Source organism: Phascolarctos cinereus, unplaced genomic scaffold (assembly GCF_003287225.1).
Source record: "Phascolarctos cinereus isolate Bilbo 61053 unplaced genomic scaffold, phaCin_HiC Scaffold_1;HRSCAF=81, whole genome shotgun sequence".
NCBI lineage: Eukaryota > Metazoa > Chordata > Mammalia > Diprotodontia > Phascolarctidae > Phascolarctos > Phascolarctos cinereus.
Window position 1 is genome coordinate 40,043,645 of NW_027555514.1, and position 27,141 is coordinate 40,070,785.

At 41.1% G+C, this 27,141-nt stretch overlaps 1 protein-coding gene across 1 annotated transcript in view; it reads right to left on the reverse strand.

Moving 5' to 3' along the window:
• The window catches only part of CPNE4 (copine 4), a 493,746-nt gene that overhangs the window by 430,128 nt on the left and 36,477 nt on the right, over positions 1-27,141 (reverse strand). The window contains exon 2 of the mRNA XM_078151566.1: positions 15,048-15,163. The gene's annotated coding sequence lies outside the window, so the exon portion shown is untranslated. The remainder of the gene's footprint in view (positions 1-15,047; positions 15,164-27,141) is intronic.

Below are 27,141 nucleotides of genomic sequence, written 5' to 3' on the forward strand. Positions count from 1 at the left end.
CACTGGCAGACCATTGTCACAGTCTGTGAAACACGTGCCCAGCCCTACACCAGAAACCTGGATTTCTCTCAATGCAAGACACCCAGGTAAACCAAGAGAAGCTTTTGGCTATATACACAATGCAAGCTATCCTTACAAAGCCACTTCTGTCTAAACAGCAAGGACTGGTTATGAATGCAACCAGGCACCTGGTATTCAGTTAACAAATGCTGGTTTCAATTCCAAGTTATAATTCACTTCTAATGTGTGTATCAACATTTCTCCCCCTTCTCCAATAACTGTGCCATAATTAGCAGTCATTTCCCCTTTGTCTCATTCACATACCTCCATGGCTGACTTCCGTGGATGCAAAGCTGATCCCTTCCACAACCACCATTTCAATGATCCAACCCATAACCACGTACCACAGAAGCTACTAGCATTCCCACAATGGCTATATCTCTGTGCAACTGGTTAACGTGGATCGAGGTTGGATAACACAAGGGGAAGCTTCCTCTCAGTATCTCGTGCCAACACTAAAGGCATCTCACATAAGTGACAAGTGAAACTCTGGAACACAGCCAACGAACAAAGAGAAAGAGATGTGGCTCTCTACCAAGGCGATGGATAGTGTTTCTTTGAAATGGCAACTGATGACACAGAAAATAGGAGAAGGGACAAGCAAAGAATTCCTGCCCTGCCCAGAGAACCATGGATCCTGCTTGGAGTGAGTCAGGCTGAGCCGCTAGCTTTTAAATTAGGTTTCTATTTTCTATTGTTTTCATCTTGAGCTGTAGGATGATAACATACTCAACTAGGCAATGGGACTGCTGTAAATAGCCAAATTTATTTTCAAGGATTTGTGTAAAATGAGAACCTTGAATCTCACCCTGCAATTACTGATAATTCACTAATATATTCTCTGCTATTTCATGTGCTTTCTATAATTGACATAAATCTCTCTCTTTCTCTCCCTCCAGTATTTCTGCTAACACCAAAGATGTGCCTAATTACTTGAAAACAAAGAACTGGGTTTTATAAATGCTACAGAATCACTGAAGCAGAACTAACATCCCTATCTTTTACAGGTTTTGTTATGCTCTTATTGTATTTTGATGCTTGTGATTTGACCCATGCTTCATCCAACTTCTGGCTGCCTCTTCATGAAGTTCCATTGCTACCAAGTAACTCCAGCTACCAGTAGATAGTATCCAACTTCCTCTAGTTTTCACAGGCTTCTGTTAAAAACCACAGAAGTAATTTTCTTCCTTGCTTAAAGACTTAGCAACAGAATCTAGCACCTGGCTTTGCTGTTTATAAGCTGTATGATCTTAGTAAAGACATTTAACCACACTAAGCTTCAGTCTCTTCATCTGTAAAATAGGGATAATTATTCAGTATTTGTAGTACATACCTCACACAAAGTTGTGCTGATGAAACTATTTCAAAATCTTAAATGCTTATATAAGTGTTAGTGGGGAAAAGAAACAAGTAGTATTCACTTAAATTCACACTCAAGTATAAATGACTGATTGAACATCCTTTCCTGGGATCAGATTTTAATGGGAGGAAGCACTTTCTGAAAGGGAGGATAATATCATGGAGAGTGAAGAAAGGACAAAAAGGGGAACATGAGGGTCCCAAGATATATTTTGCCTGAGGTTACAGCTAATTTTTCTGAATACCACATTTAACTATCTTATGTTCATAAGCCAATTTGAAAGAGACCCCAGAGTTCATCAAATCCAACCTGCTTAATTTTACAGATAAGGAAACTGAGATACTTCAAAGTAAAGTGACTTGCCCAAGGTCACATGGATAAAATGATAAAGCCAGCATGTGAACCGGATTCTTTTACTCCAAATCCAGCACTTTTTCCACTGCAAGGATAGCACTGTTAAGAGTTTGTGTGGCTCAGGCAACTACTGAGAACAGAACTACCAAGGTGTTTGTGTTGTCCTAGCCAAGGTTTGAAAATTGTGCTCACCATGGAATATTGTCCCGCAGAAGTTTTAAGCCGTCTCTGTTACACATGAGAGTTAAAATGAATGCCATGGAGAATGCAATTTTCTAACATTAAAGACGTGCATTTATGAAAAGCAATACTAAAAAGTACCCTTGTCATGTGTATTGTACCCTGGGCCATCACCTACTTAAACTTCTTCCTTTCCAGCTCTTTCAGGAAATCAGCAATCATTGAAGGCCTCCAGTTTGGGTTTTCTTACTTGAAAATTGCCAACAGCCTTTCAAGCCCACATCCTGAGTGCATAATAAAAAACCACTGATGTCAGTGAAAGGAAGGTCTATGGGTATACGGACAGTGAGCTCAGACCATCTCTCCACTGGAGGGTTATTTCTCTAGGAGTTAATCAGTATTGCACATACACATATGCACATACACTTGCATGCACATACATGCATGCTCACACACAGGATGAAGAAAAGGGCTCTTTGAATGAACAAAAATATCACTTACATTAGATCTCTTTCTTCTGCCATCCTTTGATTTTTCATTCATTCTTCAAACATTTCTCATCTTCTTTTTAAAAATACTGGTTCTATGGACTTTGTTTGAGGAGGGGGTAAGGGAGAAGAAAGCCTAACAGCAATTTTTATTTTAAAATCATGCCATTCTCTTTGTTCAAGTTCTCATCCCAAAGCGCACACATCATACCAGGAGTGGAAAGTGTCTCCATGGTTCTCAGATCAGATCCCAGTGAAGAAGGAGATACCAGATTATGTAGCAAGAAGAAGATGGTTTAAGGGGTAAATGAGGCTGGGTACCCCCAACTATTTAAGGTTTTGTCTTAGGTACTTAGGTACAGCACACCTTTTTCTTCCATTGGTCAAAGAGGAGAGTGAAGTAAAGACACTGGCTTCTGAGTTCTATTCTTTTCTCCAAAGAACCCCACTGGAATTTGACCCAGCATATCACTAATCAAACGCCTCCAACAAGCCCTAGAACCCTTAAGTGACTTCTTTAGAAATTTCATGAGTCATTGGCAAACATGTCAGAAAAAAAAATTACAAATGTTGGAGAGGATAAGGAAAAATAGGGACACCAAGGCACTGTTGGTGGAGCTGTGAACTGATGCAACCATTCTGGAAAACAATATGGAGGTATGCCCAAAGGTATGCTATCTAACTGTATATACCTTTTTACCCAGCAACACCGCTACTAGTTCTGTATCCCAAAGAGATCAAAGGAAAAAGAAAAAGACCCTTATGTACAAAAATATTTATAGCAGCTCTTTTCATAGTGGCAAAGAACTGGAAATAGAGGGGATGCCCCTCAGTTGGGGAATGGCTGAACAAGTCATGGTATGTGATTGTGATGGAATACTATTGTTCTATAAGAAATGATGAGCAGGATAGTTTCAGAAAAACCTGGAAAGACCTATATGAATTGATGCAGAATGAAGTGAGCAGAACCAGGATATTACTGTACATGGTAACACAGTGTTGTAATAATGATCAACTGTGAAGCAGCTAGGTGGTTCAATGGATAGGGCTCAGGGCCTGGAGTTAGGAAGAACTGAGTTCAAATCTAATCTCAGGCATTTACCAGCTGTGTGACCCTGGGAAATCACTTATCCCTATTTGCCTCAGTTTCCCCCACTATAAAATGAGCTGGAGAAGGAAATTACAAAGTACTCCAGCATCTTTAACAAGAAACCCCCCCCAAAAAAAAAGGGGTCACAAAGAGTTGGACATGACTGAAAATGACTAAACAGCAAAATTGAAAGACTTAGCTACTCTGATGAACACAATGATCCAGGACAATTCCAAAGGACTCATGATAAAAAATGTTATCCACCCCCAGAGAGAGAGAATTGATGAGCTCTGAGTGTAAACTGAAGCATAATTTTTTTCACTTTATTTTTCTTGCTTTTTTGCATCATGGTTAATATGGAAATATGTCTTACATGATTTCATATGTATAATTGATATCATATTGCTTGCCTTCTCAATGGGTAGGGGAGAAGAGGGAGTGAGGGAGAGAGTATGGAGCTCAAAACTAAAAAAAAGAGAATGTTAAAAATAAATAAATATAATTAAAAAAAAAACTTCACAAGTCCATAGAAGTCCTGCCCTCCAGAAACTGGTAGCATACCGATTAGAGTGGTACCATGGGAATTATTACAGTTACTAGGTAGAAGAACCTTCAAAATGACACCATACAAGCTGCTCATTTTTTACACACACACACACACACACACACACACACACACACACACACACACACACACACACGCACACTCATTCCCACACAGCTGAGCCGTAGTTGGTTGTCTTCTGCGACTGGAAGTGTCACAGTGGTATGAGTCTTGGTGGAGGATTTGGAAGGCATATCAGTAAATCCATCATCACTCCTCCTCCCCTTTTTAGCTCCTTTCTATGTGTTGACTCTCCTCAGCCCATCAGAATGTAAGCTCGAAGGCTGGCACTGTCTTTTTATTCTTACTTGTATCTGTATTCCCAGCACTGAGAACAGTTCCTGGCAGGTAGGAAGCAGTTGATAAAGGCTTACTGACTGCCTGCCTTCATCTTAGACATCACTATTGCTCCAATTCATCGCCCAACTGTCTACCTTGGTGCCACTCATGGGATCTCTAAGGAGAAAACAGGGTTCCTTGTAAGATAAAAGAAAATCCCTTGGTCTTTTCTTAGCGAAGGCATCATTCTTATGTCTCTTTAAATATCTAATTACTTTTCCTTCATCAGCTACTCTTCTTTTTTTATATTTTATTTTCCCTCCAATTACATATCAAAACAATTGTAAGAATCTTTTAAAAAGCTTTGAGTTCCAAATTCTATCGCTCTCTGAGATGGCAAAGTAATCAAATATAGGTTATACATGTACAATCATGGAAAACATTTCCATATTAGTCATTATGTATAAGAAGACTTGAATAAGTGAAAAAGAAAGAAAGTGAAAATAGCATTCTTCAGTCTGTAGTCAAACAATATCAATTCTTTCTCTGGAGGCAGAGAGCATGCTTCATCACTTATCCTTTGGGATTGTCTTGGATCGTTGTATTGCTTAAAATGACTAAGTCATTCACAGCCCTTCATACAATACTGCTATTACTGTGTACAATGTTCTCCTGGTTCTATTCACTTCATTATGCATCAGTTCATGTAAGTTTTTCCAAGTTTTTTTTAAATCATCCTGCTTGTCATTTCTTATAGCACAATAATATTCCATCACAATTATATACCACAGTTTGTTTAGCTATTCCTCAATTGATGGGTAACCCTTCAATTTCCAGTTCTTAGCCACCACAAAAAACATCAGCTACTCTTCTGGTTCTTCTTTTCCAGCTCCCTCCCTCAGCAACTGTCTCTCTTCTCTCTGGCTCTGAAGAGATTATGCACACAGCACCATTTTCCACTTTTAATGTTAATAAGGAAGCAGGACATCTCTAAACAGCTTAAATATCACCAATATTTACCTTCCCCACAAGCCAATTTGACTTGCTTCTTCTTCGTTCCACCACACAGTTGCTTTCTTCCCTTCCTCATATGAATTATGCCATCTGTTGTTTGTTTTTTTAGGTAAAAACCTAAATTTCCCTAAATCTTATGAAACCTTGGCACCTTCCAATCAAGTTACTCTTCCTTTTCTAACTTGGATATAGAGAGTCAACCAACACAAAGCAGACCAGAGGAGTGGGAAGAGCTAGTCTGATACTTACTGCCTATGCCATCTTGAGCAAATTACTTCCCCTTCTCTGTGCCTTAATTTCCTCAATGCCAAAAAATGAAGCAGTTGGATTGTATTATCTTTATGATCTCCAGCTCTAAATTCTATAATCCTGTGAGCAAAGTATGAATTGGAAATGAATCTCATTTTGCTACTTCTATGGCAGCAAAAAAGGGAAAAAATGCACTTAGTAAGAAAGTTGTTTTTATTTAGTTATATTTAGTGGGCAGCCCAAAGAACATATTAAACTCTATTAATATCATGAATGGTACCTGAGCGTAAACAGTGAACAGGGCCTAGAATTGAGCAAAAAAGAAGAGAGTGGGCAGGATTGCCTTGGGGAAATTAAGCAGAACTTTTAATGATGCCCAAGATTTCCCACAAAGCAAAGGCTCATCTTTTTAACTACATTATTCTCCTAGTATTGCTATATGGCTGCATACCATAGAAAATCAGTTTCCAAATAATTAAAATTAAGAGTCACTCAATAGATGATAGAGAAATGTTCGGTAGGAGCAATTAAGCTGTAACATGTGGCCAATGTTAGCCTAAATAAGAGACTCTAGGAAATGAATGTCATTGGAGAAACAAATGATGGGGAAAGGACATTGAAAGGGAGGGATGGACAGCCCACATGCCCCATTGCTAGATGCTCAATGTCAAGAGATCCAAAGGAAGGCCCCACACCTGGCAGATTGGGGAGAAGGCAGACAGAATGAGAGGCCATAGATAGGTCCCAACACAGAGTGTAGGAGGGAGTCCCTACAACTATATGATTATAAATCCATTGACCTTAGCATGGCTAAATTGAAATAATTCAATCAAAGCCTCTTTCAAACATAAATCTTTCCGATTGCTGCTCTCTTTTGTTCTACTTTCCAGAAGCCTTGCCTATGAATCATTAAAGATCTAAGGCATACCAAAATAAAACATTGTTCTTCCAAGGGGAAGAGGGTGCTGATGGCTTCTCTTTAGTCTATCATGCTGGGGGTTTGGTTTTTGTTTGCTTTTTTCTCCTTTCTTTATGAGCTCATTGCCTACTTTTCTTAAAGCAGGTTCTACAACTTTATTCTTTTGAAAATGCCTTTTAAAAAAAACTCCTGTATTGTTCAAGGTGTGTTGTAAAAAGGGTTCATGTCACTGTCTTTCTAAGCCCCTATGTGTCATCGTGCAGCCTCTGGTCTGATTTTCCTCTGCGTTTTTACCACTGATATGAATTGAAGAGCAAAATGAAGAGAAACGCCAGAAGCATATAACTTCTTACTTGTTCAAATGAGAAAAGGTTATTTTCATGTCCCCAGCTGACCTTGGTGTTAGGTCACTTGTTTTATTGGGGGCTGGGTTGGAATGAAGGGTAGCTAGGTGGTGCAATGGATAAAGTGCCAGCCCTGGAGTCAGGAAAACTCATCTTTGTGAGTTCATATCTGATCTCAGACATTTTCTAGATGTGTGACCCTGGGCAAGTCACTTAACCCTGTTTGCCTCCATTCCTTATCTGTAAAATGAGCTAGAGAAGGAAATAGCAAACCACTTTAGCATCTTTGCCAAGAAAAACCCAAATGGGTCTGACTCACAAAGAGTCAGACATGATTGATTACATGACTAAACAACAAAGGATTGGAATGACTAAAAAAGATAACCCATCCACAAACAAGGAGGAGGTAAAAAAGTATAAGGAGGGATGAATAATGAAGCCTACTTCCATGTTATTGGTAGAAAGCTGGTGAACTCTAAGTGAAAGATGCTGCATACACTGTCAACAAAAGTATAGCTAAGGATTCTGGGGCCTAGGGCAAGCATACATAGGGGAAAACAAAACAAAACAAACAAAACCCTCAAATTAAAATTATAAACTAAAGTTAGTTGATTTGGAGTTTCCATGGAAACCTAGGACAGAGGCCTGAAACTCTTCTGGGCAAAAGGAACCATGGCAGGGATGAGGGATGAGACCCTTGGACACTGTGAGGTGCCTAGTATGGAGACTACCACCAGGTTATGGAGTAGGGAAAGATCAGAGAGTGCTTGGGATGCGCTGGGGTATGGGAAGGCCTGCGGATCCCACCTCAGCCAGTATATCAGCTTTCACCCTCATTGAGGCTGTGCGGTTTCCATGCCTGCCCCTAACATACCATGTTTTAATTTGGGTCAGTCAGTAGTCAATATACCACCGCAAATCCCCAGAACCCCAAGGAAAGCATGGTGTGGATTTCTGGGCCAAGGGCCCAGTATGGTCAGAGCACACTGAGGATAGACTACAGTAGTCTGGTATAGTCATGCCATGGCCCAGAGAGTACACACACACACACACACACACACACACACACACACACACACACACATGAACACACCCATAGTATAACCAACAACTACTAGATTCTCCTAGGCTATGGAAGAAATAGAGGAAAGAGAGGTAGCACGTGGAGGGTATGATGGTTGGGGAAAGCATGATAGCAATGACCTCCCTAGACCCCAGAATGAATATGCCAGTGGCAGGCTGCAGCAGATGGAAGAGATTAGGTCATCAGTCCTAGAAGAGGAAAGCAATTAGGACAGAGCCACCAGGAAGCATGGCCAAGGGCCCAGGCAAGACTGCTTGGCCCGCAGATTAGGCAGGCACTTGTAGCATACAAGGCATAGGAGTGGTGGCATCAGAGGACCACTACAGAGAAGTAGCACACACGCCTTCCCTTGTCCCCAGATCGCACTTCCCATCCCCACTGCTAGTTTCCAATCTGAGCTGTCAACTGTTTCTACTTATTGAAAGAGTTCAGTTGCTATCAGCCCCCTCTAAATGTTAATGTCCTAAGAAAAAGTTACATTCACCCCACCCTGGTTATAGCCCTAGCTGTCAGACATAGTGCCATTCTGTGGGTTGGTTTGGCTTAGCCATTTTTCTAGTTACAAGGCAAGCATCTATGGAGGCAGGGCAGGGAGACCAGTCAATGAATCGATGACTCATATTGAAAAGGGTATCAATAAAAACTTAAAAAGAAAAAGGGTCAAAAGGTAGCAATACCTTGAAATAAATCCTTTTCTTCCATCAAAAGATTTGGTCTAAATCAAAGACCTTAACCTTGCTGTGATTTTATGACTACCTCACAGTAGTCAGCTGTTTGCTTTTGTGCCCCAAACCCAAGTCTGTTTTTCCTAAAAGAGACAACTGGAGTCTCAGTCTTCAAGTTCCCTTCATTCATGTCTTTGTGGATCTTGACTCTAATGTATCTGTTCTGTCTTGGGACATCTTTCTGTTCATTTCTCTTCACTGTCATCTCCTGGATATTCTCTCTCTCTCTCTCTCTCTCTCTCTCTCTCTCTCTCTCTCTCTCTCTCTCTCTCTCTCTCTCTCTCTCTCTCTCTCTCTTTCTCTCTCTCTCTCTCCCTCCCTCCCTCCCTCCCACACCCTCCTCTCTCCAAAGAAAGACTGAAGTCTGTTTCATCTATTTTACTTGAGGAGGCTAAGTGGCACAGTGGATAAGAATCCTGCAATTAGTTCAAACCCTGCCTGAGGTGCATACTCACTGTGTGACCTTGGCTAAGTCACTTAACCTCTCTATGACTCAGTTTCCTCATCTGCAAAATGTGGGGGGGGTGGATAGGACAGTGTCCAAAGTTTCTGCTAACTCTAGATCTATTCTCCTATAATTCTACTTACTCAAGTAAAATATGGATTAGTACACTTAGAAACAATGATTACAGAATGTTTATCACTGAGACGAGGGGCTAGGGCCAGTCAAGAGCTCTAGTAAGGGGGTCATTTTTGGCAAAGCTTTGCCTTCTTAGGCCAGGAGGACCAAAAGGCCACTGCTGACAAGGACATTTCTGTTGGGGAGGAATGGGTCCTGAAGCAGTTGGTGAGTCATGTAGAGCCAGGAATTGGTTACCAGAGGCTTGGGATGCTAAGGTAGGGGGTCAGAGGCAGGTGGGGTCTACAGAGGAACCATGAGGCAGTAGCAGAGGGTCAACAAAATTCAAGGAGCAGGGCTCAAGGGTCAGGTAGAAAATTGTTACCAAAAGAAGAGGGAAGTTCTGAGTGTCATAAAGAGCTGGAGACAAGTTTGCCTCCTTCAGTATCTTGTAGGCTCATCTTTATTTTTTTATACTTCGACATGTGAGGTGAGGCCAGCCCAGGTTTACAGCTTCTCCTAAATGAACTCTATATGAACTACTTCATACCACTGATAGCATTACCCTAAGGAGCTTGGGGAGGGGGCAGAGGGGGTACTTGGGGGAGAATGGCCGTCCCTAAGTGATAGCAGACCAGATGAAACCAGAAGTCCTTAATGATTTTTCTTTTCATGTTGTTCAGTCATTTTTGTCATGTCTGATTCTTTGTGACCCCAAATGGGTTTTTTTTTTTTTGGCAAAGATAGTGGAGTGGTTTGCCATTTCCTCCTCCAGCTCATTTTACAGATGAGGAAACTGAGGAAAACAGGGTAAGTAAACTTGCCCAGGGCCACCCAGCTACTAACTGTCTGAGGCTGGATTTGAACTCAGGTCTTCCTGACTCCAGGCCCAGGCTCTGTGCCATCTAGTCCTCATTTAACAGGAAGAGTCACAAGATCATAGATTTAGAAGTAGAAGAAACCTCAGAGATCATCTGGTACAACCCTCTTAGGTGAAGTCCCTTATGCACAAGATTTGGATCCAAGTCTTCTGATTCTAAATACAACACTTCTCCAAATATTCTTCTCACTAGGGTTTGACAGTGTTTATGCAAATTCCCCATGCTCCCCCAAATTATCATAATGAGGTTTTAACTGAGTCAATATGGCACAGATTGTTGGATTTGGTGTCAGATCTAATTCTGCTACGCACTACCTTAGGCAAGTCCTTTAACTTCTCTTGGCCTCAGTTTCCTGATCTGTAAAGTGAGAAAATAGGACTAGACAACCTCTGAAATCTTTCAGCTCTAAATCTGTGATCTTGTATAATTTTTGGATGATTTAATTCAACTTTGTTTCTCTTTTTTTAGTCATAGGATTTCCAGTCTATAATCTTCTTAAGGTACTTTAAAAAAAGTTAACAGAAATTTATTTTATCTCCTTCAAACTCCTCACCCCATTGAGAGAAACAAAAACCAAAAATAAAATCATTGTAACAAATGTGCATATCATGGTCAAGCAAAACAAATCTCGGTCACGTCCAAAAATGTGCCTATTCCCTCACTTCTCTCTTGGGTGGTGGATGGCCAGCTTCTCATTGGTCAACTAGAATTATAGTGGTCATCGCATTGATCTGAATTCATAAATCTTTCCAATTTGTCTGTTTTTATTATATATGTTGTTATATTATAAATTGTTCTCCTGGTTCTGCTCATTTCATTCTGCATCATTTATAGGAATCATTGAAATTGTCTACTTCGATAAATTGATGTGATAGCATAAATTATTTTCCTGATTTTGGTCCTTTTCCCCCATATCTGCTCATACAAGTCTTTCCATGTCTGTTTGAAATCATCTAATTCCTCATTTCTTACACCACAGTTATATTCTTTAACTACCACAACTTATCTAGCCACTCCCCAATTGATAAGTATCCTCTTAGTCTCCAGTTTTTTGACATCACAAAAAGAGTTGCTAACAATATTTTTGTACACATAGGACATTTTCCTCTTTCTTTGATCTGCTAGGCATATACCTTGCAGTGGTGTAGTTGGGTCAAAGGGCACATACTTCTTAATAACTTTTTGTGCACAGTTCCAAATGATATCCCAGAATAGCTGGACCAATTCACAAGTCCACCAACGATGCATCAATGTGCTTATCTTTTCACAACCCTGCTAACATTTCTTTTCTTTTTTTTTTTGTCATCTTTGCCAATCTGATGGATATGAAGTAGAACCCTACAACTGCTTTAATTTGGCTCTTATTTTTACAAATTTGACCCAGTTCTATACTCAGTATATACCTGAGAAATGAGGTCTTTATCTGAGAAACTTGCTGTAAAAGATTGTCCTGTCTGAAGTACTTCATGCTGTCCTTCCTGCTCAGCTAGGTTTGTTTCCCGCTCTTGTTCAATTCCACTTTGCAAGACAACTAAGGTAGCCCTATCACATTCAAATCAATAGACCCTTCTTTTAAGACTCATTTTGAACTATTTCCTGCTTTGTACCTGATGGTGGCATCAAGGGAAGGAGCCAGGTTCAGCTTAACATCATCTCAATCTCACCCCTGCCCCTGCTGCTCTCATATTTGATCAACATACATTAATCCTTGTCAATGCCTTGTCAAGAAAGAGTACTCTTAGGTAAAACAATTAGCTGACATCGCATCATTTTTTTTTCTCTCTTCCTGGATACCACACAAATTGAATTTCAAGGGAAAGCATAATTCATTTTGAAGGAGTGGTTCATAAGTCAAAGCCTTTCCCACCTGCCCACAGCTTTTTCCCACCTCAAATGAATATGCCTGGCATGTTTAAAGCCATCATGTTCCCAGGGAACAAAGACAGCTAGGAATCATGAGGCCACAAGTTAGCCACTCTGACTCTCAAGAGAGTATTTTGGTGTCATATTATAATAACATACAACAGACATAACATATCACAATATACTATAGTATTATCATCAAGGCATTTATAAAGCACTTCAAGATGTGTGAGGCCCTTTACACACACTATCTCATTTGGTGCTCAATAATGCTGTGAGGTAAATACTACTGTCACCTGGTTTTTTACAGGGGAACAAAGGTGATCTCAGAGACCTTTAGTAATCACCCAGAGTTGGGACAGAATCCCAGGTCTCCAATTCTCCATCAGCAAAAGGAAACACACCAGAAATGAAGAATTAGCTGCCACTCACTTGGAAATGAAGGAAAATGAATGATTCTAAACCAGAGCACCCTGAATGTCTGCTGGGTACAAATTTCACATTAAATAGTGTAATAGCTTTAATGGAAGTGTGGAGGTGGAATACCTGGGAACAAAGGGACATCAGAGTTCTTTTTTTCTTTACCTGCAAAGTCAACGCGACCAGTAATAAGAGCAAGAAGACTTTTTGATTTGCAAATTGACCCTTTTCAAACTATCAGATGGATCCCTTGAGATGCCCTAGGGTCAGTGAGTGAACCCCAAATCAGTCTTTGCAATTGTTACCTTTAATAACATGCCCCTCTGGAGACAGCATCAGGAACCCTCCTCAGCCAGGAACTACATCTGCCTCCCATTCTCATTACCTAGACAAATGTTTTCAACTAACCAGCAACCTCCAAGCCAGTGTTTCCAGTGACTGGCTCCTCCCAAGTCCAAGGGTGATACAGGGAGACAGAGGCAGAGAGAGACATCTGAACCCAAAAGAACACACACACTTAGCTATCCAGCCCTACTGGGTTTCTGGACCTCAGACATTAGCTGACTTCCTACTGATGTTCTAGGTCACATGTATTTGCTCTTTAGCTGTCTCCCTGGAATATGACAGATGGAAGGGAGCTTAAAGATTATCTAGTTGAGCTGTCCCATTTGCAGATGAGGAAACTGAGGCTCAAGATAATACAAGAAGTTAGTGGGAAAACTGGAATGAGAAGCTAGGTGGTACAGGGGATAGAATGCTGACTCATGGAGTCAGGAGGACCTGAGTTCAAATCCAATCTCAGACATGTACTAGCTGTGTGAGCCTGCACAAGTCACTTAACTGCCTCAGTTTCCTCATCTGCAAAGAGGTAACTCAACAAGATGATCTCTAAGCTCCCTGCCCACTATCACATTAGAGGTGGAGAATGTAAATGAGGTAGAGGAGGAAATGACAAACCCTTCCAGTATCTTTGCCAAGACAACCCCAGATGGGGTCACAGATTGTGGGACATGACCCAAAACGGTCAAATAACAACAATATTCTAGACCAAAGTTCTTTCTACCATGTGGGTCAGACTATAGGCTCCCTTTGGTCTGAGCATTATAAACATTGCCCCTACCCCACTGGGTATAACAAGCCAGAAGATGAATATTTTAATAATCAATCCACACTTCCCTGACTCCTAAATGTTTACAAAGTTCTTGTCTCTCTCAGATCCTGTGCAGTAGGCAGTTAGGAATTTCATTACCTCTATTCTCTGGCTAGGAAAACTAAAGTTCAGAAAAGTTAAATGATTTTCCTTCGGTCACCCAGGCAATAAGGGTTAGAAACAAACACTTGAACCCAGGCTTTCTGAATCCAAGTCCAGTACTCAGTGCCCCTTAATTTGATGCAGGACCCATCATAATGGCACCAGCAATAGCAGTTTGCCCCTAACTCTGCTTTTCTTCTCTCCGCCTATGTTTTATCTGCACATCCGAGAAAGGGAGGAGATCTGGAGTGGCTGCAGGTACCAGGCATGCCTGGGACTACAGAGACAACTAGAAAACCACCCGGCTTGAGGCAGCTGGGTGGTGCAGTGGATAAAGCACCGGCCCTGGAGTCAGGATGGACCTGAGTTCAAATATGGCCGCAGACACATGATGCTCACTGGCTGTGTGACCCTGGGCAAGCCACTTAACCCCCACTGCCTCAGCAAAAAACGAATTATTTTGCTCATGATAACCCTCCTTTTGCTGATGGTGATATTAATCACAAAATAAGAGGATTTGAGTTTCAAGGAACCTTAAAGATCATCTGATCCCTCTCATTTTACAGAAAAGGAAATGGGGTCTGGAAAAGGGTCTAAGTCACACAAGTTAGTGGCAGACCCAAGCTTTGGTTTCCTCACTCTAAGACTAATGGTGTCTCTGTGACTCTGTAGCTGGCTTGTTTCTGCACTCAATGGCCAATTCAAACTCCTCAAAACAATAGCTTACAACCCAACCATCACCACCACCACCACCCCACTCCTACCCCTCTTACCCACTCCCACCACCACCTCTACCACTCCCATCCCCACCTCCATCACTCCCACCCTACTCCCAATCCCTCCCACCCCTACCACCAATATATCTGCTTTCTCTCTTATCTGGCAGAGAACACAGTTCTCTAGTTCAAAGCAAAAACAATTCATAGAATTACATAGTAAGGAGAATTTCAAAAGAACACTCCTCCCCACCCCCACCCCCCAAAAATATGAATTTGAGCCAGGACAAAAGGTAGTCTAAGGAGGCAAGATCATTGATCTCCAACCTAAGTTCTAGTATGGCTTTCATTATGCTCAGCTGTTGGCAGCAGAACCTAACTGCCGTGGTAATATATTTTGGCCAGAGAAAATCTCAGTTTTCCTCTATATGTGTGTTTCTCTGTTATTACATTTGTTCAAGTTCTATCTCCCTAGTAAGATGCTAATCTCTTTAACTGAAGCAACTGTATTTCTAATTTCACATGGTCATTAGATCATTCTATAGATAAGGAAGGGTTAGTTAATATTACCAACAAGTTGGGGGGGGGGGTGGAGAGAGAGCTCACCTTGGGCCGAACTAGATAGAAGTATCCAAGATTCCACTCTTATCTTATATGGCAGCCCAAGCATTGAAGAACACTGCCTTCCAAGATGGTACATTCTGGTCTGACTGGCCCCAGACCTGCAAGAGGTATTGGGAAATGGATAAAGAAATGTGGATATGGGCTTCAGGTAAGGCTTTGAGAAGCTTGCAGTGATTTACTGTGGTTATCCTGGATTTTCTCCTCCTCCTATCTACCCCTATTTTGTTCTGTTTCGCTTTATGGCCCTGATTCTGGGAGGGCAGTCATTTTTTATTTTTAGACTGGGGGTCTTCTTATCTCAGCTAGATTGGAATTCCAGCAGCCACTCCCAGGTCTGATCTCAATGCTGATTGGCACTGGAGTTTTACCTAACTCCATTTTTCCAATTTGGGCTGGTTCACCCTTCATTAGGCAGCCTGGAGGCCCTCTGTGCCTAAGGGTCACCATATCAGGGCCAGATTTTGTACAAACACCTGCTTAGCTTTAGCCCTAATTAGCAGCTCAGAACTCAAGCAGCCTCCACCAGAAGCAGGGATTATAAAGTGTCCCAATGAACCCAGCAAGCAGTCAGAAGCTCATGTAGTACACAATTAGGTCCTTTGCCATAATCACCCCAGCTGAAAGTATTTTTTCCTTCCTGAAATTTTCCTTAGAGTATTTGTCCAGATTTCTCCTTTGACCTCATCACACTCTGTCATGAGGAGGACATCCGAGTGGTGATGACACATCCCACAGATGTAGCCACAAAGCAACCATCTGACCCTTTGGAACTGGGTTCAGTTCTACCCATCACTGAGGAAGATTGACCAGAATGGGTTATCTTGGTAAGAGACTATGGTAAGAAGAGAAGAAAGGGCTGGTGTGCTGAACTTAAGAGTCAAGAAGATCTGGATTCAAATCCTGATTCAAACACCCCTTAATTAGGTGATCATAGGGAACTTACCCTCTCTGAGCTTCAGTTTCCTCCTATATGAAATGGGAATAATAACAGCACTTACTCCCAAGGTAGTTGTAAGGCTCTGTTGTTATGATGTATGGAGAGATTTTTGTAAGCCCCAATATACTCCATATGTCAATGGTAAGAAGGAAGAATCAGTATTTGAACCCATTTTCAGACTCCAAATCCAACACCCTTTCCACCAAGCCACACAGCCTCCCTTTCTTTTGGCTCCTACCACCGTGTTTAATATTCCATAACTGCTTGCTGATTTGCTTCTCTCACATTTTGAATACCAAAGTTTTGCTGTGCCAAGACCAGCAGCAATAAATTACAGTATCACCAATATACATTATTCATTGCTGTTTCAAAAAGTTATTTTCCCTTATTCTCAAGGAAGTCAGAATACAGATCCACTCAATATCATTCACTAATAGGCTTTATGCAAGTGATTGAATGTTTTATTATTTTAATTAATCCAGTTTCCAAAAGCACACAGAAGAAAAAAAATTGATAAAAGCCAATTGTCGTGACAATACGGAATCAGAGCTTGCTGGCACAAGGCACTTTTAGGAAATGCTTGGTCTTCTTAAAGCTATATCCTTCAGAAAAGCTCACATATGGATTAAGCAAAGACCTGACTGAGCTTCTGAAGACAAAACCTAATATAGGAACTCATTTTATAGGGTTTATTTCCAACTCATGCTAAAGAATTATCATTCAAGAGGAGCAATAATGATAGAGTAGAGCTAGGGGGCCAAATTTCACCTCAGACCCTTACTAGCTGTGTGACCCTGGGCAAGTCACTTAACGCTGTTTGCCTCAGTTTTCTCATCTATAAAATGAGCCGAAGAAAATGGAAAACCACTCCAGTATCTTTGCCAAGAAAATGCCAAATAGGGTCACAAACAGTTGGACATGACTGAAACAACCAAACAAGACCAAAAAAGGGGCTCAAATCAAAGTAGGGTGAAACTGTTGAGCCCCACTTTGGTGAGAGAGTTTTGTTAATCAATCTCTATTATTTACTATTAATTTTATTATAAATTGTAATAATTATTTTAATTATTAATTGTAATAGTGGCAATCACTTTACTTAATTATTAATGGTAATCATTACAATTAATTTTAATTAATAATAATAATATTTATTTATTTATTTATTAAGCTCTGTTTGCCATCTCCTGCCTCCTTGCCTTTATCTAGACCGGTACTCCTGCATTCCTGGAATGAACTCCTTCCCCTCATCTCTACCTGCTAAGAATCTTTTTCTTCCTCCAAAGCTAAATTCCTATAACTCCTGTTTCATGAAGACTTCCATAATTGCCCCAACTGAAAGCACTCTCTCTAGCCACAAACCTTTCTTAAGATTTTGTCCAGATCCCTCCTTTGACTCTATCACACTCTGCCTTGCATTCTATTTACCTGTATTGATATTGTATCTGCCTACAGATACAATGGAAGGAGAATGGAAGCTCCTGGAGGGTGGGGCTGGGTTTGGAGTCAGATGACCTGACGCTAGCTCCTACTTACAACTCTCTTACTACATGCTTGTCGACTTGCCTTCGCCCTCTGGGCCCCTGTTTCCTCATCTCTAAAATAAGGGCATGGGCCTGGATGGCCTCTGATGCTCTAGTCCGGGATGCTACCCTGGTTTCATTTGTGTCTTTGTGCTCCCAGGGCCTCTCACATGGTAGACACTTCTATGCATCCTTACTGAACTGAGCTCAATTACTCTGCTTAGCTACCAAAAGGATCCAGGAGGGAAAGGGTCTCCTTGTTCTAAGAAGGCAAGAGCTATGAAGGCAGATGCTTCCACAACCCTCCCTGATCTTTATTTTCTTTAAGTTTTGGAATGTTTTTAAACAAATATTTATTGAGCATTTGCTATATGCTAGGCACTGAGTATTGATGGCTATGGGGAAATCAACCAACAAACATTTATTAAGAGCCTCCTATGTGCTAGACATTGGGAACTCAAAGAGAAAGGTGAAATAGGCTCTGCCTTCAAGGAACTTATAGTCTACTGGGGCAAAGCTATGTACATATAACTCTATACAGAATGCTGCTGCTGTTGCTGGCCAATTGTTTTTTCTGCCATGTCCGACTTTGTGACCCTATTGGGTTTTGTTGTACGGTTTTGTTTTGGTTTTTTGGCAAAGATATTAGAGTGGTTTGTCATTTCCTTCTCCAGCTTATTTTACAGATGAGGAAACTGAGGCAAACAGTGTGAAGTGACTTGCCCAGGTCACACAGTAAGTGTCTGAGGTCAGATTTGAACTCAGGAAGACCAGTCTTCCTGACTCCAGACCCAGCGCTCTATCCACTTCACCATCTAGCTGTCTATATACAGAATACTTGTAAAAATTTAAAGTAATTTGGGAAGAGAGAGTACTAGAAGTTAGGCAGAGAGAGTCAAGAAAGGTTACTTGTAAAAGGTAGACCCTAAACTAAGTCTTGGAGGGGAAAAAAGATTCTAAGAATTGGGGGTAAGAAGAGAGGGAATTCCAAGCATGGGGGACAGGCAGTACAATGGCACCACGATAGGAAGTCTGTCTTATATAAGGACCAAATAAAAGGCCAGTGTGACTGATCTACAGGGTAACGAAAGGACAGTAACATATAAATTTGGAAAGGTAGGTCGGGACCAATGTGTTAAGGGTTTTAAGTGCTGAATAAAACAGATGGTATTTGATCCCAGAGGTAATAGGGAGTCACTGGAGTGTTGAGTGACACTGTCAGATCTCTCTTTAAGGAAAATCACTTCAGCAGCTTCATGAAGGATGGGCTGGAGTAGGAAGAGACTTGAGGCAGAAGACAAAAAAAGATGATTGCAAGAAATGAATAAGGACCTAAACCAAAATGTGTCGGTTTAAATAAAGAAATGGATAGGAAGTAAGCAATGTGCGGGGGTAAGGAGGACAAACTGTGACAACTGTTTAGATACATGACATGAGGGAGGGAGGAGGTGGGAAATCAGGGAGACTGGAAGGAAGGCAATGCTTTTAAGAAGAGAGGTGGGCTGGGGGTGGGGAAGGGGATAAGGCGATGAGCTCTGTTGGGAATAGATTGAGGCTGAGATGCCTATGGCACATCAGTGTGATGGGTCAGGTCAACAAGTCAACATGCATTTAAGCACTTACAGTGTGCCAGCCATTGCGCCAAGTTCTGGGAATTCAAATAGAAGCAAAGAAGAATACGGTCCCTGTCCTCAGGTTGCTTATATTCTAATAGGGGAGATGAAAATAGGGATGGGGCAGGGAGGAAGGCACTCATGGGGACATGGTGGTAAAGAAAGACGTCTGGAGAGGAAGAAGGGTTGGCCTAAGCCCTTCCTTCAAACAGAGATTCCAGGAGGAACTGACCTATCAGAGGAAGGGACTACAGGGGCACAGGGGTCTAGCAGAACGAGAAGGCCACTCTGTCCCCTGCCCTGGGAGGCGATGATTCTTCTCTGCTGCCTCCTTGCAAGTCTGCTTCCTGGGAGATGGGGATCCTGTCTGAGGTATCCAATAAGTCGTTGATGATGTGGGTCTGGAGCTCAGGAGAGCTGCTTGGGCTGAACGTGTAGATCTCAGACTTCTTTGAATAGAGATGGAGAGAGTATGGAGAGAAAAGAAGAGGTAAAGGAAGGGCAAAGTCCTTGGGAGAGAAATCAAGGCCTATACACAATGATGGCTAAAATACAAATTTAGATATAAGGGCGCAAGAGAAATATAAATAGCATAGGATTCAATTTAACAAACATTTTAAAGTACCTATGTCATCATCATAGTTAGCATTTATATAGCACCTACTATATAAAGCACTGTACTGTGTGCTTTTCAAATATTAACTCCATTGATCCTCACAATCATCCTATAGGTTATTATTATCCCCATTTTACAGATGAGGAAGCTGAATTAAACAAAGGTTAAGTGACTTCTCCAAGGTCACACAGCTAGTGAGTATTATCTTAAGACATATTTGAACTTGGGTCTTCCTGGCTCCAGGTTCAGTGTTATATCCACTGCACCACCTAGCTGCCCTTATATGCAAGGCACTGTGGTAGATAGGCACTGAGGAAAGAAAATAGAAATGAAAACAGTCCTTGTCTGTAAGGAGATATAATCCTCAATTCTATCAGTGGTCACTAAAAAGTCTAACCCTTTTGAATTTTCGCTTTTCCATCTTTACGAAATATGACAATTGGATTTAGAATTAGGAGGATCCTTAGAAATTATCTAGTCTAAATCTCTCTTTTAAAAATTGGGATACTGACACCCAGAGAAATCTAATGACTTACCCAAAGCCACACAGCTTGTCAATATCAGAGTCACCATTTGAACCCAGATCCTCTGGTTCCATATCCAGTGTTCTTGTCACAGTGCTATAGCTGCCTTACTTACACTTTTGCTTGGCTTTGAATGAAAGCAGAAGACATTGCTCTAAGGTTTCTGTCAGGCTGGATTTCCCAAGATCTCTTTTAGATTTCAGAAGTACTAAGAAATGCCCCCCACCCTTTAATAAGACCATTTCTCAGCATTTATTATGGCTGGAGGTGGAAATATCAAACCCTGCACGTTGAACCCATCCATGTATATGGATCAGTTGTACAAACATTTTCAGAATGGCATTGACATGGTGGAGAACTTTCAGAGGCAGGGCAAACAGGTTGGCAATGGTCAGGAGACTGCCACCCAGAATAACCCAAGGAGACTGGGAAGGTGTGGGTGAGGTTTGGACAGGGGGCGAGGTAGAGTGGGCATGATGGCAGCTATCTTCTCCTATCCAAAGGGTGGCCACATGGAAAGGCAATCAGATTTGTTCTGCTCCACCCACAGGGCAGACCTAGGAGAGGTGAGTGGAAGCTACAGAGAGACAGGTCCAGGCTTTATATAAAGAAGAAGCTTCCTAGACAATCAGAGCTGGCTGAGAGTGGAAAGAGCTTGCCTGGGTAGGTAACCCATTTCCCCTTGCTGGGCATTTGCAAGCAGAGGTGTTTGGTTGTTGGAGAACAGATTTATTTCTCTCCTTCATATCTTTAAAGAGAGTTCCTCCTACTGATCCCCAGGTAATTCTCTAAAACCATAAGTTGATCTAGAATGTCCAGTGAGGAAACCCTTTCACTAATTAAATCACAGGCCCAGAGCCTTCACTCTCCTGGAAAAAAAAAAAACAAAAAACAAACAAACAGCAAAAAACCCTATAAAGACAAAGCAGCCAGCTGCATATACTACGGCAGATGTTTGTGAATTGGTGTCCACATATGAACTTCAGGTACCAATAATAATATTTGTTCATTGTACGTGAGAATAAGGAGAAAATTATTTTAGGATTTTATTTTATTTTATTATTATTTAATATTATTTATTTTAGGATCCTGTCCCTTCCCCTCCCTTCCAAATCTTATAATTTTGTAGGGGTTATGAAAAGGAGGAGGCCGTCGTTGTTTTTAACCCTCTCACAATTTAACAGTCGCTGACTCCTACGTCCCCTGAAAGCCATCTATCGGCATCTATCGGCATCAGTGGGATGGTGAGGGAGGCTCTGGGAAACTCCACTCTCTTTCTCAGCCATGGTTTTTCCTGCTTTCGTGAAATTCTAATGAACTAGTCCTAATCGACCAACTCTGTAACATCAGTCTCCAAACATGACAGAACACCATGAAGGGAAATCCAGAGGCTGTAATTCAGGATCTGGTGTTTTCATTTTTTGGCTGTAGGTATAGCAGAGGAGGGGGAGAACACAGGCTCAGATGACTGTCTTGTGATTCATGTTATGATTTGTAATAAAAACCAGGAAAGAAAACAAAATTATCAACAATTTTCTCTCCTTTCCAACCTCCCCACCCCCAATGGAAGCTTCCAAACACCACTCCCCTTCCCTTCTTACATCTTCCTTCCATAACACCCAGGCCACACCCCCCACCCGCAACCCACATAACTCTGGTCTCATCAAGTCAAACAAACCGGAGATAGAACTAACACTCAGGAGAGAGGCGCCATCTGGCTCAACAAATAGTAGACTATAAAGCTTCTTGAGGGCAAAGACTGTTTCTTTGCCATTGTACCCAGCAAGGCTGTTGCAAGGATCAATGAGATGGCATGTATAAAGCCACTTTGAAACCTTATATAAATACTAGCTATTATTGTTACCATCTTTATCCTTATTATTTGTCTCCTCAGCACCTCATAAATGCTTATTGAACCAGAACATTTAATAGATGCCTACTATGTGCAAAACAATATTCTAGGTCCTAGGGATAAAGCAATACAGTGCCTGCCCTCAAGGAGTTTATGTCTACTGAGGAAGAGTAAGTAATCTAAACTGGACTGCCTGGAGTACAGATCCTACTCCCAACTGCCCTGGACAAAGCTGGAAAGTCAGGACTCTGAGGGCAGGAAAAGTCTACCTGTTGTATATGTGCAGCCTCTGGCATACAGTAGGTGTTATAGACACCGTATTGATTGAAAGGCATGCAGGATGGGAAACACCTAGGAACGTGGCTTTCAGGCTGGCCAGCCACTGCTCAGCACGGTTTTGGGAGAAGTTGTTTGCAACTAGTACAAGCAGCAGGAAATGTATTCTCAATCTATGTTTGGGAGGTTGAGGGGATTCTGGGAGCTTCCTGTTTTAAGTAATTATTCTTGCTAAGTGTTCAACACTGTTGTGTCTATGCCAGTCACTGTCTGTAAGTGTTATCAGCACCCTCCAGATCTGGTGCCCTGGAGCAAAGGATGTCAGAAAGATCAGTGTAGACTTAGGAGGGACCCCTAAGATGGAGAATGAAAAGAAAGTTTGACTTGGAATCAGGAAGACCCAAGTTCAAATTCTACCTCAAACACATGATGCTGGTCACGTCACCTAACCTTTGCTTGCCTCAGTTCTTCAGTTGTAAAATGAGATAATAACAGCACCTACCTCACAGAGCTGTTGCGAGGATAAAATGAACTAATATTTGTAAAAGGCACTTAGTACAGCACCTGGTACATAGTAGGCTCTACATAAATGCTTATTCCCTCCCTTCTCCTTCCACCTCTCCATACTTTTCTCTCTAATAATCATTTCTATGTTTCCCTGTCTGGTTCAAGGCTAATTCTTTTAGGTGGAGAAATCAGAGTCTGTCGGAGTTCTATTCATGTAGAGATAAAGTTTTGACTCCCACACTGGAGCCTCTTTCTGCCCATACTAACTAGTTCATCCTTGGTTTCTGGCTTCTTCACAAGCTACATGTCATAATGACTGTTTGTTTTAAAGATCCCAGGCAAGTATTGGGATTAAGAGTAGCACTAACTTTGGGTTCAAGCAATTTTTTCAGACATCAATGAACGTCCTTTTACTTTGAAGTCAATAATTCCCAACTTTTCTTGAGTTAAAACCCTCTAGAATGGAAGCTCCTTGGGGCTAGGAACTATTTTTGCCCTTTTTTGGTATCTTCAGTGGTTGGAACATAGTAAGTGCTTAAAAATGGTCATTGATTGAATTACTATTATCCCTTTTTTGGTGATGAGTGATCGGTGAATAACACTGCCTTTTTCTCCCACATTAATTAAATGAGAGAAGATCAAAATTAATTTTGTTTGGAGATTTGAGGGGAAATGTCATGATACCTTTGGAGGTAATTGAAGAGACAATGAGATTCCATAGAAACCAACAGTGGACACTGTGGCTTTAAATGTACTTGCCAAAAGCCAGAAGCAAAATACTGAAAATTTAGGAGCACTCCAAAGTCCATTCCTTGCTCCAATCCCAATCAGCTCTTATGAGTAAAATCAAATCCCTTAGGACATTTGTGACTTTTTGCTTGCCAGCCATCATCACCACAAGGCATATGATGGGATCCAATTATCATTCCAAGGGCCCCTGAGCACTTAAAATGAAGACAAAGTACTGAAGGTTTCACCTTCCTAGAGCAATCTTAGCTTGACCTTGGCTTCCTCCCTATGTAGCTGCCACAAGACCTTCCCATCAGATAATCATTTCAGCCCTGACTCTGGGGAGCATTCAGATTCCATGGTGTGGCTGGGACTGTTCATTGAGCTGATTGTCATCTTCCTTGTAATTCTTGCGTTTCAAGGAAGCAGAAGGGACGAGAAGTAGCTACAGAGCGGTGCATGCCAAACTCATGAATCATTCAGAAGGCCCACCGGTACCTCTCACCTGCCACATTTACCTCCAGCATCCTGTCGTAGCATCCAGTGACTGGTAGGAGCTCACCAGAGATCAAGAATATATAAACAAATGGTTTTCAAAAGGAAAAGAAAAATGTAATCCATCAACAGACACGTTGAGGCTCCAAACCAAGTCAAAAATGCTTCAACCCGTTAATAATAAGAGAAATGAAAGTAGGACTACAGCTATACTGTATGTACTCTCAGCTGCCATAGGGGGAGCTCTATGGCTCTAATGATTCATCATTTTCCCTTCATCACATTCATTCATTCAACAAACTTTTGTTTACAGAATCACATATTTAAAGCTGAAAAGTACCTTAGATACCATCAAGTCTGACTTCTTTATTTTATAGGAGAGGAAACAGAGGATGAAAGAGACAGTCACGCAGATAGTAAATGTGTGAGACAGGATTTCCTGCCTCCAGGCTCCAAGCTCTATCCACTACACCACTTAACTCCTTCCTCAGGGAGTTCCTACTACGTACACAGCACTGTTCTAGGAGATGACAAGACAAGACATAGCCCTTGTTCTCAAGGAGCTTATGGCGAGGTAAGGTGCTCATCTCCCGAACACTCTGAGAACACTTATCAGGGCAATCCAACTAGCCACCCAACACTGAGAGTACGCTATCCAAACGACAGCAACTGAAGTTCTTATTGGCATTTAAAAATCCAGCCATGTGGGCAAGTCAAAGACACTCCGTGGGTATGTACTCTGTGCAAAGCCCTGCGATGGACACTGGGGGTGCAAAGACAAAGGCTGACACATTCCCCAGTCTTGAGGAGCGTGTTGGAGAGGAGATAAATTGTACTTGTCTTGACACATAAAGTGCTAACCAGAATGTTAAGAAAGGGAATATTTAAAAAAAAAACAAAAAAAATGAAAAAGGGGCAGCTAGGTGGCGCAGCAGATAGAGTACCAACCCTAGAGTCAGGAGGACCTGAGTTCAAATTTGGCCTCAGACACTTGACACTTACCAGGTGTGTCAACTAAGCTAATAAGTCATGGGCAAGTCACTTAACCACATTGCCTAGCCAAAAAAAAAAAAGAATATTTTAGATGAGTCTGAGGAAATGGTTTCTGACAATGAAAGGTAGAATAATTTAATGAAACCAGTTCTTCTTTTGGAATCAGAAGACAAAGGTCCAAATGCCAGGCTCTGCTCCTTGTCCCTGGACTTCCACTGTTCCTCTCCCTCCTGAAGCCTACCATACATTCAGTTCACTCACTATATTCTCCCACGTACTCAGTCACCTTCTCCATTCCCTCACTACGTGAGTTTCATAGAAAATGTCTTTCCAGGCAAGTCACTTAACCTTTCTGAAACTCAATTTCCTTATTTGTTAAATGAGAAGATGAGACTAGTTGACCTGTAAGGTCCATTCCAGTTTTCAATACTATAATAAGACCTCAGATCAAGGAAAAGTCCTCCAAGAGAAACCCTAAAGAAAAAAATCTATAAAAACACAAGATAAATCATCAGGAATAACCAAAACCGATGAGCTGAGTTAAGGCATTTATAGCTCTCAGAGCTATCACTAGCAATTTTGGTGCCCTGAGCAAACAATATGAAACGCACCCTCATATTACTTATATAATACATGCTACAAAAGTGTTTCCAAAAGGAACTAGGAAAAATCACTTGAACAGAAGATAAAGGACAGAATTATTGTTATAGTGACTTTTATACTCATCAGAAAAAAATAATGCATTTAATTTTTGTACTCTACATTTTCAGTCTGTATTCAATCAATATCAGTTATTTCTCTAGAGGCAGATAGCATGTTTCATCATTAGTCCTTTGGGATTGTCTTGGATCATTGTATTGCTGAGAATAGCAAAGTCATTCACAGTTCTTCATCAAATGATATTGCTGCTAATGTGTACAATGTTCTCCTGGTTCTGTTCACTTCACTATGCATCAGTTCAGGTAAGTCTTTACAGGTTTTTCTGAAATCATCCTGCTTGCTGTTTCTTATAACACAATAATATTCCATTAAAATAATATATCACAGCTTGTTTAGATATTCCCCAATTGATAGGCATCTCTTTGATTTCTAATTCTTAGCTGCCACAAACAGAACTGCTATAAATATTTTTGTATAAATCAGTCCTTTCCTCCTTTTTTGGATGCCTTTGGGATACAAACCCAGCAGTGGCATTGCTGGATCAAAGGGTATGCACAGTTTTATAGCTCTTTGGGCATAGTTCCAAATAGCTCTCCAGAATAGTCGGATTAGTTCACAACTCTACCAACAGTGCATTTGCGTCCCAGTTTTCCCACATCCCCTTCAACAGGTATCATTTTCCTTTTCTGTCCTATTAGCCAATCTGATAGGTGTGAGGTGGTATCCTGGAGTTGTTGTAATTTGCATTTCCCCGATCAATAGTGATTTAGAGCATTTTTTCATACAACTATACATAGCTTTGATTTCTTTATCTGAAAACTTTCTGTTCATATTATTTGGCCATTTATCAATTCCACCTTCTAATATTTTATCTTGAAGTTTGGGAATGAGCAACAAATGAATGATCTAACTCTTTCTTTGCTTAACCTGATTCCATGTTTGTCAATGAAGATTTATAGATACCTAGATAATAAAGCATATTGCTGTCCCCAAAGTAGAAAATTGTTTCATCTGACCAATAACCCAAATGAGTATTTAGTTTCTTCTCAAGTCCTTTTACTGTATGGATATTATTCTCTCTGAATGTAAAGAAAATCTAATATCTGTATTGTCTATGACTTAAAAAAAAATCTGACTCCAAACTTATTTTCCAGCTCTACCTCATTTTACCTCCCTTTAATCCCTCTACGGTGGCCCCCTATTACTTCTAAGATCAGATAGAAACTCCATTATTTGGCATTTAAGGTTCTCTATAACCTGGTCCCTTCCTACTCTTCCAGCCCTTCTATTCTTTACTCCCCCATCACGCTCTGATGCAGCAACACTGGGCTTGCAATTCCTCCCACGAGGTCCT